At 38.0% G+C, this 18508-nt stretch overlaps 1 long non-coding RNA gene across 2 annotated transcripts; it reads right to left on the reverse strand.

Moving 5' to 3' along the window:
* Window positions 1-14570: 14570 nt before the first annotated feature.
* On the reverse strand, window positions 14571-17270 carry LOC148153066 (uncharacterized). 2 transcript variants are annotated; one of them, XR_015761840.1, is made up of 3 exons: window positions 16640-16654; window positions 16151-16393; window positions 14571-15531 (listed from the first exon to the last, which is right to left on the reverse strand). It is a non-coding gene; the product is annotated as an uncharacterized LOC148153066 (long non-coding RNA). The 2 variants fall into 2 exon arrangements; XR_015761839.1 differs by having other exon boundaries at window positions 16151-17270.
* Window positions 17271-18508: the final 1238 nt, after the last annotated feature.

The raw sequence follows: 18508 nt of genomic DNA on the forward strand, positions 1-18508 counted from the left end.
ACCATAAAAACTGTCTCCACAACAGTTTCCAAAACAATTAAATCTATTCAGCTCCATTTTTTCCCCCCTAATATCATAAAAGGGAAAACACATGAAATATTCATAAGCCAGCATGCTTGAGAGATTTTGCAAACAATAAATTCACTGCTGAGTGCCCCATCAAATGTGTGGATACGAGCCAGAAAGCTAAAACTAATGGAGGGCCCAGTGAAAGAAAAACTGAAAACCTAATATTTGCGTTTCAGTTAGTCACAAGGGGCTACAAGCAGGTTGGTTTACATGATGTCTATAAGAACATGGCACTTGCTGCACGTCTTTAACTGCTTAACGGGAAATAGTCATATTCATTCCATGCAGTGTCAATATCTTTAACTATCTTTCACTATGTAAATATTGCAATTAAAAGACTAAGTGAATTTAAAGCCACTGATAGTGTAAGTAATCCTTAATTCTATCTTTGGAAGACTTGTGTAGTCTCAAAAAAAAAAAAGAAAAAAAAAGAAAAGGAAAAAAATGTGCAGGAAAATTGAATTATGTCTTTCTCAACAATTCATAAGTGGCTGGTAAAGTCAAATTTGTGGCAGCTTAAATAAATAGATATATTAAATAACGCTTGTCTGATAAGTGATGAGGCCTAATGATGTTCTCTTGTTCCAGAAACTGAGGACAGAGAGGCCTCGGGCTGCGTGTTCGTGATTCAGCTCAGAACCAAGTAACAAACAGCTATGTCATTATCACCAGAACTCCCAGAGGAAAGCCGACACCGTGGAAATTGGGTGCTTTGTCTGTGCTGGCTCATTATGGTGTTTCTGCCTAATGGTTTATGCCACCGGTTGCCACATTAAAAAAAGAAAAACAAAAAACTTCAATTTCATCCTGCTGAGAGCAGAATGCATCATCCTACAAACATTACCCTGACGAAACTAAAAACTTTCAAATACTTTGCCGTTTATTCAGGAAATGATAGACTTTACGGGTAGCTCTATTTCTTTTTACAAAAATACACAGGCAGTGTAGATTTTCTAGGTCTGTCGTCTGTCTCGAGACCTGTGGCCCATCTCATGCGGCTGCTCTAAAAATAATAGCTTTGGTCTAATTTCATTTGGTGGTCATGACAGAAGGGCAGACAGTTTTTGACTAAAAATGAACACCTCCTGGGCTCCTAGGTTTTCCTTCTTAATGAATATAAACAGTGTCTAGCAAAACTACTCACATCCCTTAAATCTTCTCGGATTCTCTAGTTACATCCACAAGGTTCAGTATATTTTATTTTAAAATATATGATCAGACTAACATAAAGAAGCTGGAGGGTGTCCCAACAATTGTCAAGTCTTGCCATTCTTGCCAGTAGGTTGTAAAACCCTTTTTTCTTCACATCATTTTTGCAGAAATATCGACATCCAAAAGAAGAAAATGTATCTTGTTTTTTTTTTGTTTTTTTTTTGCAAAATATAGTTATTCTTTATTTTAATGCCTAGAAATATAAATAAAAGTGTGGTTCTTTTCTATTGTAGACATTTATATTTAAAAATATATATATATATTCAAACGGTCATGTAATATTTGCAGCTCTAAATTGGTTTTATTTGCTTGCCTGAGGGCAAAAATGGCTCTTTGGACTGTAAAGGTTGCAGACCCCTGACCGGTCAGGTCAGTCCTCGGTAGGCGTACTGTTATAGATTATTTCCTGGTTCAAGACACCTCGAAAGAACAAGTGTTTAGCCTGATCCTGCAGAATTTGATGACATGCTGTGTAGCCAATTCAGCCATTTGAACTATGAGGGTTATAAAGCAGGGTTATGTCTAAAATGCGGGAAAATGACCCGTAAACACTGGAATTGGACAACCCAGATCCAAACCACTTTCCTTCCCTGTTCCTGTTAAAACCCTTGGAGCTGGTGTGTCCTGGGTGATGTGCAGTGTTTGTTTTCTAAACTCATGGTACTTTGTATGTAGGCCAAAAATTCCCCTAGCTGATTTCTGGCAAACTACAGGACTTCTAATTGCTTTCTTCAACAATGGCTTTCTTCTTTCTACCCCTTCATGAAGGCCAGATTTGCAGAGTGCACAGCTACAGTAATAGTTTCCCTGTCGATAGCTTCGCCTACCTATGCTGTGGATCTGTGCAGCTCCTCCCCCACCTGCATGTCACACTTTTCTAGAGGACAGGTGTCCAGCTGAACACTGAGACCCAGCTCCAGTTTGATGAAAGATACGAAAGGCCACTGATAGTGAATAATGATCACACAAGCGCCGCTTATTATGTGACAGGTCAGTTCCCTGCTGAACAAAAAAAAGAGAAAGAAAACAGGCCTTGGTGTTCTCATTTTTTACTCTTAAGGGAAGGTGCTCAATAAGAATGTGCTAGTTGAGTTTTAGGAAACTGGGAGCAATGAAAGAAAGAAAGTACCCATCAATGTGTGGTGTGTGGACAGGTCACTTTTTTTCTGAAATGACCAAAATAGGTTATTTTGCCTGTCTTGTCTCCTTACTTTTTGTGTTTACTTTATGATTGTCGATTAAAGTATAAGCATTGATAGAATCTCTGGCAGGAGTGAAACATAAAGTGTTTTTGGAATTAATTGTTCATATCACATGTCCATATTTTGTCACATTAGCACCACAAACTTTGTTTAGGCTTTCTTATTTTATGTACACAAAGTAGTACAGCATCATCGTTCCCACTGCAAAACATGGTGGTTTGCAGCACCACTTTGCTTTTCTTTAGCATGGACTGGAAAGCTGTGAAGTTGATGGGCAGATGGATTAAGCTAAATGCACTAGAATTCTGGAAGAAAACCTATAAGTTGTTTAGGTGTTGATTCACTGCCCAACAGAAAAACCATGCTATGCATCCAGATCTACAATGGGATTATTTATGTCAAGGCTTCTTATATATACCAGAATAACCAAAGCAATGTGTGTTACCTTAGTTCAATTGAAAAAAAAAACAACAAAAAAAACATGTATGGGCAAAAATGTATTTTGTTGTACAAAGATGTACCTATTCCAAAGGTCTTGAACCTACTTGCAGCAAATTGTATATCTTAAAAGGATTTAAGGTAGGTCGACAAATGGACACAGGATAATTTAGAAAACCATGTATGTGGTATTAATAAACCACAAAGGTTTATGGTTATGACGTCAAAAATTGTGGAAAAAGTCCATGGGTTGTGTTTATAACTGTAAGTAAAGGAAGAAATTATTCATTAGTAATGAGGATGCAGATCACAATCATTGTAATTGTAAGATAAGGCGCCGGCTTCTGTAAACAACAGCAGCCTCAGAATCCCTGGAATCAAATAATCCACGGCCTCATTTTCTGTCTGGAATATCCTCATTTGCGCTGCACGTTTACAGAGAAATTCATGTTTAATGAACTCAGGCATTGGGTCACACTGGGGGATTCAGATTTTAAAATGCTCATTAGCGGCCATATTCTATTGAGTGTGACTGAGATTTTCCATCTGCATGTTCCTTAGATGCACAGCAGTACAGGCGCATTAAAAGGTGAAAGATAACAGGAAAATGAGCAGACTGGGCCATACCTTGGGTAAATGTTGGCAGTGTACATTGATGTTGTGGAGGAGTACTTCATCATGCTGCTACTTTGTGACTCCTCACATGTTCATCCCTCTGTTCAGTGTTGAGTGAGGTTATTTTTGACACTCTTGTTTCTTGTTCTCTTATCAAGATCTAATATGCCTGAGCAACAACTTTTTATTATTCAAATAATATCAGAAGTATCAGTTAAACATGGTATATTACAATTCAACTGAATTTAGTTCAAAAACACTTTATTGATCCCTGAAGGGAAATTAAATGTTATTTTTGCAAGGCATATAATTCAAGTTTCTTCAAAGAGTTGATGTTGATATGGTGATGGCTGTGGGCAGGAAGGATTGACTCAGAAGAAGCCCCTAACTGAAGTCATTCTGATGTTGATTAGTAGTCTGGTGAAGAGCATGAACAGGGTCGTCCATACTCTTCTTGATTTTCTGAAGAATCCTTCTTCATGAAAAGGTTTCTTCTTTGCAGAATAATTTCTTAGAGGTCATAATGAGCCTTCTAATCAGTCTGTTGAGCTATTTTCAGTCACTGACTCTGATGCTACTACCCTGACAGATGAAGCCAGAAGACATGCATGCAGGAAGGGGGGGGTTGCTCATGTCATCCCCTCCCCCACAAGATGCTGCCCTGGGCGTTTGCCCACGTTGCCCATATCAGAAACCACCACTGGTCTGAGGTTTCAGCAGTCCAAACCCTAATTATAAAGCTGAGAAACAATATTTTAATTATGTCACACTTTATCCCCACAGTTGTTAGAACTGATAACAAATATCCTTATTTTCTGTTAGAAATTGGGGACATGTTGCTTTGTCCACCCTGTTTATCCAGAGACTTAGGTCTGAATGTACTGTGTAGTGCTGGTGAAGTTACTGTCTGTTAGGAACTCTGTGGAGCCCACCCAAGCACTCCAAATCCAAAATCCCTATGTAAATGAAAGTTTCCATTGGTGTCTAAAAAATATTAAACTTCAGATTTTTTTTTTTATTAATTTCAACATCTTATGTACGAAGCCTTTATTTGTGTTTGCATGTTCACATTTTGCTCTTTTCAAAAACAATTAAAGTTGGTGCAGTAATTTCTCAGCTTGTATTGTCAAAATATGACTCTTTTATATCTAAAAAAAAATATTTGAGATTGCATCATGTGTGTTTTTAGGCAGCAGCAAGTTTCAAATGGGGATTTTCTGAAAAAGTACTTATTTGTTGTTAATTGATAAACATTAAACAAAAAATGTTAGTTCTAAAGATTAATGCAAAGTATTGATTCTTTTAAATTTTCTGAAGGTCTGACATGTGTTATGTTTGTAGTTTTGTATGACAATTTAGATTCTACGGTTTAGGCTCTCTTGTGTGATAAGCATCACAGGTGCTGAGTGTTGTTTAGGATGAAATTTTCAACATGCAAAACAGGGAAATCTCTTGTGTAGGATATCCTCAAAAGATAAGCAGTGCCGCTTAAAAATTTCCATACTCATTGAATATTTTTCACATTTTCTCGCATTACAACCACAACATTCAGCTGTTCCATTGCGACTTTATGTAATGAACGTGCAACATCTGCCTGCTCCAGTCCTCGAGAGTTGATTTCCTGTATGTTGTAAATGTGGCCATGCTCCAACACAGCTGAATTCTCTCCTGAGTATCGCAGTGGCCTCATAGGGAACCATTTATTTGATTCAGGTGTGCTGAATGCCAAGGAAACATCTGAAACATACAGGGCACCGACTCTTGAACACTGGAGTTGGCCACCAGTTGGACAGACCAGAACAAATCAGTGCACAATTGTGAAGTGGAAGAAAACTGACAGATATAAATCCAAACAACGTCACAGAGTCTATTTTATAAAGTTCTTTGCTCCATATCCAGCTAGAACTCTTTTGGGGTTTCTATCAACTTTGCATCTCTGTAAGCCTGAAAGTTAAAGCTGGAGAAAAGACTCCCCTCACACCATTTTGCTGCCACCACCCTGAAATATATTTGTGTTCAAAATGATGTGATGTTTACTTTCCTCTGTATCTCTGTAACGTAATATTTTAGTTTTGTCTGACCAGAGCATCTTCTTGCTTGTGTCTGCTGTGTCTCGTTATTGGCAAACTACATGGCTGATATCTTACATCCTTTAAAGCTGCAGTATGTAACTTTTATATAAGATTTTTTATTTATTTATTTTTTTACATATTTGTTGAAACTGTCATTGTATCGTGACAGTGTGGTATGAAACAGATAATCTGTGAAAAAATCAAACTCCTCTTCCTTCTTCCAGGTGCTCCCAGTGCTAACTAGAAAAGAAAAATCAGAGCAGGGGAGGAGGTCAACTTTGTGGTACAAACTCCTCTTGCTGTGTTTGGCGGAAGAAAAAGGAAGAGTACAAGATCAACATCCCACTTAGGCAGCTTGGTGGTGCAAACATCATGGTACAATCTGGTCAGTTTCCATTTTATAATCTGCAGCCTTTTACTACTTTACTTTGTAAAATGTATGCTTCATTTACATTTACAGATAATATTGATGAATGCAATAAACTCTACGAGTCACGACATTTAGTAGAATCCGAGCTTTAACAACATCTAATGTAAGGCAATGAATCTTTTCAAAGGACAAGTTAGCCATCAACCATGTCCTTTTCAGAAATTCAGCCTAATTTACTTGGATCTTTAATTAGAGGATCACTCTGGCGCAAATACAACAAAACTTTCCCCACAGCTCATAGTCTCACACCTAATTGGGCAACATTCTGAAAATGAGGCACATTCATTACAGAAATGTCAGTGCCTGCCGGTGGAGTGTGGGAAGAAGAGAGAGGCATTGGAGGAGGTGTGAAGGGGCTGCAAGTTGAGCTGATAGCCTGCTAATAAGACATCATCAAGGAAAAAGGCTCCTCAATCTATTCAAGAGGCACAATTTGACAAACGAGGGAGCAGAATTAACAAGATTAGACAGTGTGATGCTTTAGGAACTCTCTTTGCACGAAATTGACAACATTTTACCTTTGATGTTCAAATTGGGTTTTCTTGAAAGCTTGTTTATAAGGAAACCCTTGGAAAGAGGTAGAGCATCAAACTTCCACTACCCGGTGGATTTAGCCTGAAAATGTGCTTATTGTAGATAAAATAATTATTTTATCAACAAGAAATTATTTTAGATGATCTGTCTGCATGAGAGCATTTATTTTAAATACTGTAGAAATGCAAATGTTGGGTGTAATTTTATGAAAATCTTCCAGGATTATAAAATTACAGTTGGTTAGCCTCACTATGAATACCAAGAAAGCCTGTCTGATTAGTTTCCATTGTTTAGAGGGATTTCTTTTAATGACATTTAATGTTACTGAAATGTGTTATACAAATAAACATGATTTGACTTGACAAAAGAGAATCTGTTTGTAAAACATGGCAGGCTGGAGGCATGGGGTCTGAAATATTATAATTGTAATTTTAATATAAAACCATTCAAGAGTGATTTTTAGCTAAGAAGAAAGTGAACCAAGCATAATAATATGCCACGTAACTAATGGAAAATGAACAATCAACAACCAAGGTTGTTGTCTCACACAATAAAAAAAGTTCTTACAAAATTTAGATTGCGAGCCTGGAGCTGCTCTGCTTAGTATAGTTGAATCCTCCTGAGGAAACAATTCAAAGCTTTCCCACCTTTAAAATCAGCTCACCTTCTCAATTACTGATCAGCAATTAAAGTGTAGATAAAATTCAAATCTTGCCGCTGACACTCCATCTATTGTTTTGTGAACTGTAAATTGGATGCATTTCTGACATTAATTGCAATTACATCACCTCCAGTAGCATCTATTCAAATTTTATAATCATCTCTTTTACTTTGTTTGCATTCAAAAGTAGATGAATGTTTTCTCTCCATGCTCTCTGTACTCATCAGCCATCTGAATATTTCTGTAGGTGACATTAGTCGGACTTGTGCAGGAAGTCTGAAGTGTACAGAGTCAAAAGGAGTGGTGAGAGTAAAGACCCACATGACCCTTCAGTTTCACAGACTGGTCTGTCTGTCAGGTATTCGTTGACCAATGTGGCCTCCCGCTGTGTCTCCTGGAGTTTCCGGAAAAGCAAATCAGACTGAATTCTGTGAAATGCACTGCAGAAACCAAAGAACGTGATCCTCACAGTGTTGACTGCTTTGTCCAGTTGACAATAGGTTTGTTGAAGCAGGTGTATGATTGCATTTTCAACTCCATCTCCATCGCAATATAAACTGCAGGGTTCCTGATGTCTGCTTGTTTGAGGTGTTTTTTGTTTCAAATGCCAGACATGTAAACGATGCAAGAAAAAAGTAGTTTTAGTTTCAGTTTAAACTATGTAATAAAAAAGAGAAGAAGTCGAACTTATGGAAGCATAAAGTCAACAAGGCTTATGGGATGTAACCATCATCAGATTATCTAACAGATGCAAAGTCAGCAGCTCTTTTCCCAAAGTTTCCAGGTGACCTCTGCTTTGACGAATGAGACAGCTTTCCTGTGTTAGGGAACGTGTTATGCACTGTGGTTAACGATGACAGTGTTTTTTTTTTTGACTGCATAAGCCATAGTTACACATAGAAATCCACTTTCTTCTGTTAGTTTGAAGAAAGTAAATGAAAGTAAATTTTATGACACAAAATCAAAAACCATAAACATAAGAAAGCTGTTGCTTGCAGCTTTTCAAAAAAAGGGCTCATATAGCTTTAAATATATATATATATATATATTTTGTTTGAGTCACCCTGAGGTTTTCTTGTTATTTCCATTTCACCATTTGTGGGACTTTCAGTTATTACAATGCTTCTGACTGGTGAAACTGCATTGACAGTAAAGCATAGACTCACTGCTTCACCAGATGGCCCTGACTCTGTCTCTGACCCCTGCACTTCATATACATTGCAGCTTCCTGGCTGAGGCTGCATATATAACCCTGTTTGTATGCTCAGTGGATGGAAGCAGTTCCCAGCAAACAGGTGGCACGGTGCGGCATCAGGTGTCCTTCTGAAAGATTAACGGAGATGAAGCCGCTTTGTCCTACATATTCAGTCAGTGAGACCACAAACTGAGGAGCATCTGAGTTGCTGGCAGCAGGGACATCGGGGTTGTAAATGTGGGATGCAACCTGATTTGCTTATGAAATCAGGTTAGCATTTAGGGCTCTCACTCCTGTCATGTTAAATAGGTCATTTGGTGCTTATCAAAGGATGACATGTTGCACGGTGGCAGAGCAAACGTGAATTTGTTTTACCTTATTGTGGAGAAAGAAGCAAAATCATAACCTCAACTGTCTGACTACACAGAGGACAAGCGATAAAGAGGCAAAAAAAACATTTTGATCCAAAACGGTGCATCCTGGTTAAAGGACGGGTGTTCAGAAAACGTTGTATTATCAGGTCCCCATGGTGACTTCAGCATCCCCTCTTCCATTCATCCATTTCCCTGCCTAATTGATGAGCTACATGTGATTAGTAAAAACGAGGGTGAGAAACCAAACCGGCTCCCTTTGTGCTAATTGATCCACCTCTTATGATTGTGGATGCAGCAAATGAGAGTCTTATTGTGTCTAAAAAAACAAACCTGAGGGGAATGCAGGACAGATCAAATAAATACAGCACACCATCTGGCAGGAAGGAGTTTTTAACTAATTTCCAGCCCTTTGGCTGCCTTTTTGCCTTTTCCTTCCTCCACTCAATGTTTTTATGGATGAGTTTCTGCAACCCTTTTTAACAGCATAATGTAAACCACCTGATTTACATATCACTGATAAATGAATTCAGCGAAGACTTATCTATAAGAACAGTGCTCATGTATACTGAGAAGGATATTTTGAGGACTTAAAAATGTGGTTCTGATAAAAGGATGTAGGCAGTTAACTTCTCAATACCTGGAAATAACAATCTTTGTCTTGATTTGGAGCAAAGTCGCAGTAGTTAACTCTAAAGCAGATCCAACAGCAAAGCGTACCCTCAATGTGTTGAAGCAACTTTAATCTTAAGAAACTGCACAGCAGTTTAAGCAAACTAGTTTGTGCGCCTTTAAATTGTTATGTTGCAACAGAGAAATCACTGATTATTTTCACAGGAATTTAAAGTTGGAGGAAGTGCACCACCTATTATCTTCCTCTGTGACACGTGCAATAAAACTGAAGAGATAAAGCATTTTTTTTTGTCCATTTTTTTTGTGTGCACATTGGGAAGGGAGATTTTGCAGCTCCTCATGCACACACATATGACAGGGCTGCAAGGAATTTTTGTCACTATTTTTTTCTTTACCCCCAACGTTCTTTATACTTTGTTTATTGCAAAACTGTTTGATGGACATGCAGGGTTTTCTTTTTTTTTTTTTTTTTTTGCTGCAACGAGATATTAAATGTTTAAAGGATTCAGGAAAATACACAAAGGTGTTCAACATGCGTTCTTAAACATAGGATCACCACCACAACACATGGTGGTGGCCCTACAGAAAGAAAAGTAAATGCTATAGCATTTATTTCTCACTGCCTCACTTTTCAACCCGGTCGTTGGACTGAATGACAAAACTTTGGTGTTCCGCAAAGCCAAAAACTTAGTGCAGTAACGTTTTTGTGGTTTTAAATCCCTGCACCTTTGTACTAGGTATTTACTCTCATCAGAAATCCTTCATGTGTTTCATTTTCAAAACATAAATATTCCTAGTGACCTACTCCTCCTTAATGAGTGTAAATAATCATTACCTTCTCTATGAACAGCTACCCAATGCAAACATAGTACAGTTTCCATGTTCAACTAATCTGAATTTATAGTAAATTGTTGTCTACTACAGGTAAAGTATCGAGTAAGGGTTTAATTTGTCTCAGTTGTCAGAGCAGAGTTTTGGGAATGGTGCTAGAACTAAGTTAACGAAAATTCTGGTCGCTAGTCTGAGTGACATACGGCTTCTATTTCCCAAAGGATATTTAGAAAATCCGACACGAAGCACCATTTCTATAACCTTTTATCACATCCTCACTTAGTAAAATTCTGAATCATCCCTTTCAGGTTGATTAGAATAAATAGCTCAGTTATTAATCAGTCAGTAAAGTCATCATCAACAGGAGTTGTTTCATTGAACTGTTGGGAATGAACCTAAATTTGAGATGTACTGCAATAATTTCAATAAGAAAGGACATTTTTTCACCGTAGTAGGTAACTCATATTTGATTTCTGTATGTTGTATTTGTTTTACTCAGTCTCAATCTTTCTTGGAAAAAAAAAAAAAGTAAATAATTTACAAGGATGCTTGTCCTAACATCCAAAGAAATTGCGTTATTAAGAACAATCCAAACAGTTCTTTGTTAGTGTTGATAGCATTTGTAAAGAGCTTTTACTGGTTCGTGCTGTGTGTCAATACATCCTGTGCTGATGAGTGAGATGTACTCGCAGGCAGGAAGGACAGCAGCCTGTTCTGCTTATGAAAGGCAAATGCTAACAGGAACAGATGATTTGCATGAACAGAGAACATAAGTGATAAAATAAATGAGGATCCGGATGAGCTCATCGTCATTGCATATTATTTTGCTGCACCCCACCATTACGATTACAAGATGGTTACTCAAATGGGTGTTAATGAGTTTAATTTATTACGCATATGGTTCTAAATTGCCCACTATTGTTACCGTATAAGTAACTTTTGTTACTTATACTTATATAATATTGTTTTCTCATTCAATCCGTTTGAATGAGAAAACAATATTGGTCATGTCAAATTTTCACAAGTCTAGGAGAAGGGAGAAATGTTTGTATATAGCCTCTGACTCAGTGTAAGCACCTATCAGAGGGCTTTTTATTTGATAACAACAAAAATTAGGGGATCAGACTGAGTTTTGGTTTCTTCTTTCTTCTAAAATAACCTTTGTAGGAACATACCCTTTCTGCACACTTACTGTTGTGTGCTCCACTTAATGTTTGCACAATGCATCTCCTGAATAAGACCAGCATGACTAACATTCATTCCTCCTTTGATAGTTTTAAAAATCATATTACGCTGCGAGATCACTGCTTCGAGGCAAAACACAAAGACAGTTTAGAGCAATTAATTTAAACCCATGATGTCCCCCAGTTAATATTTAGGATAACTGAATTAATCAAAAACTTAACAGATAGACTTTGAAGTATAGTTTTGGTTTGTTGAAAATGTAATGCTTGCTTTTTAATAGCTTCATAGTGGGCTTTTGCAATTAGTGCAAAATCAAGTATAACTAGTTTTTACTGTATGGTTTATTACATTTTTCAGGATAGCATAATGTGATTTCAGAGTTCTTAGTGTTAGGGTAGGCATGCCACTTTTCTGTACCTATCTGACATCACCAGACATGACAGCATGTCACTGACCTTCAGTCCAGTCAGAGACATTGACATTAAAAGTATCCTATAACTTCAATATAGCAATATTGAAACTCTTTGAGTGGGTACAATGAGCTGTAAAATAAATCTTTCTGTGCAGATGAACAGATGTTACGATTTAGACCAATGCAAAAAAAAAAAATTAAAGCTACTTCCATTTGTTTCTCATTGCTGTGTGTCTCACAGTAATGAAACGTGACACAAAGCAGGGAGGCCTGACCCCTGATGACCTAATCGTCACCGTATCTTATATCAGGCTTTACCACCCAAGCACCCAAAACATTAAACCGCACGTTTATTTTACTTCATGAGTCATATCAAAAATTCACACCCAGAAAGCGTTTCTCCCATTTCACAGCACCGTGTGTGAATAACGACCCTGCGAAAGTCCCACTACTTGTCTTAACATACAACAAAGAAATGCATGAAACAGAACATTGTCGGTGGGGGTTGGGACTGGGGCATGATATACGCAGGTGAAACTGTCCCTGCCACAGCGGCACGCGTCTGAATAATTCATGGAGTCAATCAATGATTAAAGGTTTGCTGGGTGTCACACCTCATACCACGGAGCAGGTGGCTCTGGGCGGCGAGGGAACTGTATCAAAGCTGTGTTAAATGCTCCCTAGAGATGAAACGAGGATCTCAATCAGAAGATTTAACTGAAATATTTAGTTGTTTTTTTTGTTTTTGTTTTTTTTTTATCATGGCATCATCACATCCTGTAAACACAACACTGTTGTTGCTGGTACTAGCCAGAGTACAGTGATTCTTCACACCGAAAATGTGGCTTTATAAACTGTTGCTGCTAATGGATCTTACTGGAAGCATCAGTTCTGGTGAAAGAAAGGATGCATCAGCGGATCCAATGACGGAAAAGGAAGTGTTTTCACTGGAAAAGTGCTTCATGGAATGAAACCATTATCAGTGGATAGCAACACATAAATGCAAAAAATACCATAAATATTCTATGAAAGAGTTTCTAAATTAAAACAGCAGGTTCTGTAAAATGAACTGTGTAACTGAAATACTTCACTATAAAAGGCTTTAACATGTACCTTTTACATCCTATTTACTTGTTTTATTTTTGTTGTATTATTATGGTAAATTTTGTTTTTAATTATTTATCATTTATGCTTTTATGCCTTCCACTGCTAAGTATATTTAGTCACATTTGTGTTTAAAAAAGCGTTTTGTAAATAAACTTGTTGTGTATATTAAATTTCAAAAATAATTACTACTCATAAAAATAAAAGATTTGCCAGGTTATGTTCAGCTGAAATCATGTAAAAAGATCGATTTATAATGCATTACCTGCATTGTGACACTCTACTGTTAATTTTAAGAGCAAAAGTAGTTAATAATAATAATAATAATAATAATAATAATAATAATAATAATAATAATAATAATAATAATTATAATAATAATAATAATAATTATAATAATAATAATAATAATAATAATACGTTTTTAAACTTAAACTTTAGTTTGGACAGTAGGTAAATATTCAATAGATTGATTCACATTAGCATTGGACAGAAAAGGAAGGTATGTTGTTATGAAAGAGGTCAATGGTGAGAATTCAGAAACAACACAATGGACTTTTTTATGGTGAGTTGTTTCTGAGCTGCACGTTTCACCATTGCAGGTTCCACAAATGTGCAGTGTTTGTTTCCTTTTGTCCTTTTGAACTTGCCCCTCTCCCTGTCAAACTAGGAACAAACTAACATAATAGTTAAAAATACAACCAAAAAATATCAGAAGTTTGTGAGGAACTGCTGAAAAGTTCCTCATGCAAATGAGGAACTTTTCAGAAGCAGCCAGTAATTCTGGCAACTCTGGATGGGCTGCAGAGATCCACAGCTTAGATAGGATATCAAATGCAACACCGATCTGGCCTGTGGGGAAAAAAAAATCTGCATCTATGTGCAAAGTTGTAAGTGACATCCTTTAAAAAGAATTTCAGCTGTTATTTAAGCAAAAGATGTTGACCTATCAGGGCTGAGTACAAACGGAGAAAGTCTGGCAGTTTAATATGAGTACTTCTCACATTTTGATTTGTAAACATTTTTCAAAACCACTTATAATTTTTCTTTCCACCAAACAAGCATGTGTTACTTTGTGTTACCTTATCATTAAGCTTGTTTTTTTGTTTGTTTGTTTGTTTGTTTGTTTTTTTGTGCGGTAATTCAAGGCCTGCCTAAACAACATTAACTGTATTCCTTAAGTTATTATAAAAAAGGCATGAGTTTGAATTCAATTTCAGTTTCATTTAACAGGTATCAGCATGCCAGACTCAATAGCTTTACTCCTTTCTGCATTATCAGAAAAGAGGCGTCTGATTCTTAATTGCCACACAGTCAAGATTGACATGGCTGAAAACGCTGCCAGTTAGTGTTACTCTGGCTGCTCTCCGAGTGAAATCTGTAGGAGGAGAATGCCGGGTCCCTTTCTGGCCTGCAGCTCAGCAGCTCCCTGTCTAGACTGGCCGGCAGCTTGATGAATACATCACCACACCCTTTTAGTCCATGTTGAATGATTTTATGTACAAAAACACCTGTAAATTTAGAAAAAAAATAAAAGAGAGGGAGAGAGAGAGAGAGAAATATGGGGATGAAATTCATTTTTTAACAAAATAAGAAGCAATTCCAATTGTCTGGTTTTATAATTTATTGTACACTGTCATTTCTTCCATAATCTCATTTCAATTTCAATTTATACAAAATATAAACTATTAAGGGGAAATAAAAATCTAACATCACCTTTCCCATATTGTTTTACATACAGTCATTTCCTGGGCTGTGAGACCCATGGATGCAGTAAAGAAAATTGCCACACCCTCATCATGAAAAGACCAGATTAAAAAAAAAAAAAAAAATCACATTGCAAAACTAACACAAATCATGTGGCAACATATTTGCTACATACATTTACAGACCAAAGAAGCAAAGCTTAAGAAAATCCAGCTAAATGCACCAAACTTCACTTTAACTAAACAAACACCATTCTGATGTATGGATTGCCAGGTCGATTCAAAGTGGCAAACGAAAAAGGAATCTGTACACTCTAGTGGTCCACATTTCAATCAGAACTCGTGACATGACACCTGCAGCCCTGAGCGTCTCCAAATGCATGTGATGGCGTGACTGTGGAAACGCAAACCGAGAGGGGGCGGGATGAACCAAAATTCCGTTTTTGAATCCGTGCAAGGGAGGGGTTTATGCAAGAGGGGCGTGGGGGTGTAGGGGTCCTGAACTCCTTTTGTTGAGCGTTGTCATAACTGATGAAGGATGAAGGTCCATCCGCGTGAGTTTTGTGGTCTCTGAGGGAGAGGAGATGCTGGATCAGGTAGTGATGATGGGAGGCAAGGCGGAGCGTTGACACAGAGGAGAGGAGAGAAGAGAAGAGAGACCATTTAGCAGTAGGGCTTTAGGAGAAAGGCCGCCATGAGGACTGGGGTCAGGACAGTGAGGCCGCCTGCGTTCAGCGAGACCGCCGCTCCCGTGGAGGAGGTGGAGTTGGTCGGACTGCTTAAGATGCCTGGGGTGGTGGCCGTATGGTTGTAGGTTGAGTTGGTGGATATTGTTTCGGTCGTGGTATCCTGTGAGACCACCTGTTGGAGGACGCAGAAAAGACAACAATTTAGCGTGTTCTGGGATAAAGATCTCAAATTGAAGCACCCTGGACGTCCATAATCTGACTGAAAACTAAATAAAATGACTATAAATTGCAGATGTGATCGTTCTAATGTACTCTAACAACATATTGATGACTTGTAGTTTGGTTTAAAGGACAGGAGACTGAGACTTGTGTTTCGAAATGTGACACCCACATTTGGCAAATTGCACCAAAAAGAAACTTTAGATTCTTCCTCCACCTTTCCACATGGTGGATAGACAGCCAGTACCTAAATCATTCATCATGTGTGATACAACCACCAAGTTTAAAATAAACGAATACATTCAGATGCAGAAGATGTCTAAAACGTTCAAAGTGATTGACAAGAGAACTAAATCACTAACCGTTATTTTTTTTTTTTCAATTTGCTTCAATACAAGTTTTCCACACTAACTTAAATTCTGTTCATAAAGATCATAAAGTTCAATTATACGTAATTTCCTCAAAACAAAAAAAAAAAACTTCTGTGCCCTTGTTAATTCTCCTCCAATCGCGAATAACATGAAATAGTGCTAAAAATAGTTGCTAAGAGCAGACTGTGAACGTTATCTTACCTGGGTTGATAAGCATAATACGAACAAAACCATCCCCAGCTGAACGATCGTCATTTTGGACATCTTTAAGGTGAATTATTTTTTTTTCCTGAAGTGGTTCGGCCAGATGGAGGAGGACACCCAACATGCGCTGCTTCTATGTAATGTGAGCGCAGCATCAGCGGAAGCCTTTTATACCTACGGGTCTGGAGCGTAGGTGGAGCCCTACAGTCCGGAAGGTTGTGGAAATATATGCTTTCTGTCCTATAACACAAAATTGATAGTGAATTGATAGTAAATTCATCACGAGAATTTAAATCGTGGATGGTTCTCATAAAATTAAATGAGTTTCTAAATTGTTTAAGTGGAGTCCCAGCACGCATGCTCGGTTGCACGTGAACAAATGAGCCTTTTTCAGCTACCCGTATTTTGAAAGTAATTCACCTTTCTCATTAAATGTACCGTGTCGAACCCCAGCCTCACATCTTCCGCGAAAAGACTGCATCCTACCTTAGTGTTGCCATGGTGATTCTGGAGCCATCAGGAGGGTGAATTCTAAGTATTCATGTTCACTGAGATGTCAACATGCCGACTACATACATCTTCTGACAGACTCACACATTTCTATTAAACCAAACAAAAGCGCTTGAGAAATGTTCAACTCATTATTTGGTACCTGTTGAATTCTCCAAGTGGTTTCTAAATGCAGCAACAGTGACGCCTAGCGTTGATATGGTAATATGATTTTTTTGTTTTGTTTTGTTTTGTTTTTCGTGCATCGAATTATAGTTTGTATGCTAGGTGTGTGGAAGATTCAGTAAGACATTGTCAGAAGTTTTTGTTTTTGTTTCTGTAACATGACTTTAAGGTCGACCAAACTCTAAATTTCAAACTTGGAACTCTGAATTTGCAACCTTTAAACTTATGAAATATCGAATTTTGTGTAAAAGTGAAATGCAAAGTCAAGCTGTATCCTTCAGCCTCGATTTAGGTAGAGTTTCTGTTTAATTTGTCTTCCTCCTCCGCAAGGCTTGTGGTAAACTGCAACTGAGACTTCTTCTAACTTTCTTTCAATAACGACTTTCTTCTCAGCTCCGGATCTGTGCAGCTCCTCCAGAGTTACCACCTCTGGTGACCTTATTTTCTCCACCTCTCAATAATGCTCTCCTTCTCCAGCTTGTCAGTTCAGGTGGACAGCATTTTCTGGGTAGATTTTGTGTAAAATATTTTCTATTTTCAAATGACAATCTGCTTTAAACTTGCTTCTCCAAACTGCTGTGTTCCTTGGTGTTTAAGATGCAGTTTTCACACCAATGTTCCCTAACAAACCTCTGAAGCACTTACAGAACAGGTGTGTTTATACTGAGATTACGTTACACAGCTGTGGAATATGTACAGCAACTATGTCCCTTCTGAAGACAATTGTTCTGTATTTTATTTATTTACTGTAAAGCACTTATACATTTCCAATACAATACACAGACATTTGTGGTTGTACTAGAAACAAATATAACAAATTTGTGGGTACATGAATACTCACTTTCTCAAGGAACTGTAATTATATGCAGGAAAAATCATCAGATTAAAGGGCTTGTTCACCAATTATGGACAAATATCGCCCTCTATTGGTGATAATGCACAACTATATACCACACAGACTGTATTCTTTAATCAAGCCTCACAGAGACAGACACGTTTTCATCTTTTAAATTGCAAAGAACGCTTGCTGTAATCACGTCGCCAGTTTACAGTAAAGCAAGCAATCACACACAAAGCGGCCTATTTTCATAATTCGCCCCAGATGTTGAGGATTGTAACTTAAGACCCGACAACTGTCTCCCATGTCACTTGTGTTTTACCCCGGTAGATTGCTGAAGAAACAGCGAGACGTCTTCATTTCCAGCCTGCAGCCCCAGAGGAAGCCGAGGGGACAGCGCTCCCTGCAGAGGCACCAGATGTGCGATGTTATGGAGAGCATGGAGAGAGGGGCCTTTTGTGAGGCATCAGATAAGCCCTGTTCCCAAAGCCGGGTCGGATCAGGTATCACCACTGGGTCTACGAGGGGGAGAAACCCAAGCCCTGCGCAGTGGATCGGGTTTCTGTTTACACGAGCGTGGTCTCTGGACTTCTCCAAGCAGAGCAGACAGAGAGAGGCAGGAGAGAGGGAGGGGAGGAAAAAAAAAAGTCTTGCTGTCTTGTGATTGTTTACCTGTCTGTCTCTGTGCATGAAGTTCGGTGATCTGATGGAAGTCTTGCAAGATGAGAACTTTTGCTTTAGCAGATGAACTCGTTCTAACCCACTGCAATGTCCCCAGAGTTTCATCAGTGGTGTTTGAACATGATACAGTAATAAATTCCCTGGCCTTGCTTTAGGAATAA

Source organism: Poecilia mexicana, unplaced genomic scaffold (genome assembly GCF_051168715.1).
Source record: "Poecilia mexicana isolate PSO_F unplaced genomic scaffold, ASM5116871v1 scaffold_21, whole genome shotgun sequence".
Lineage (NCBI taxonomy): Eukaryota > Metazoa > Chordata > Actinopteri > Cyprinodontiformes > Poeciliidae > Poecilia > Poecilia mexicana.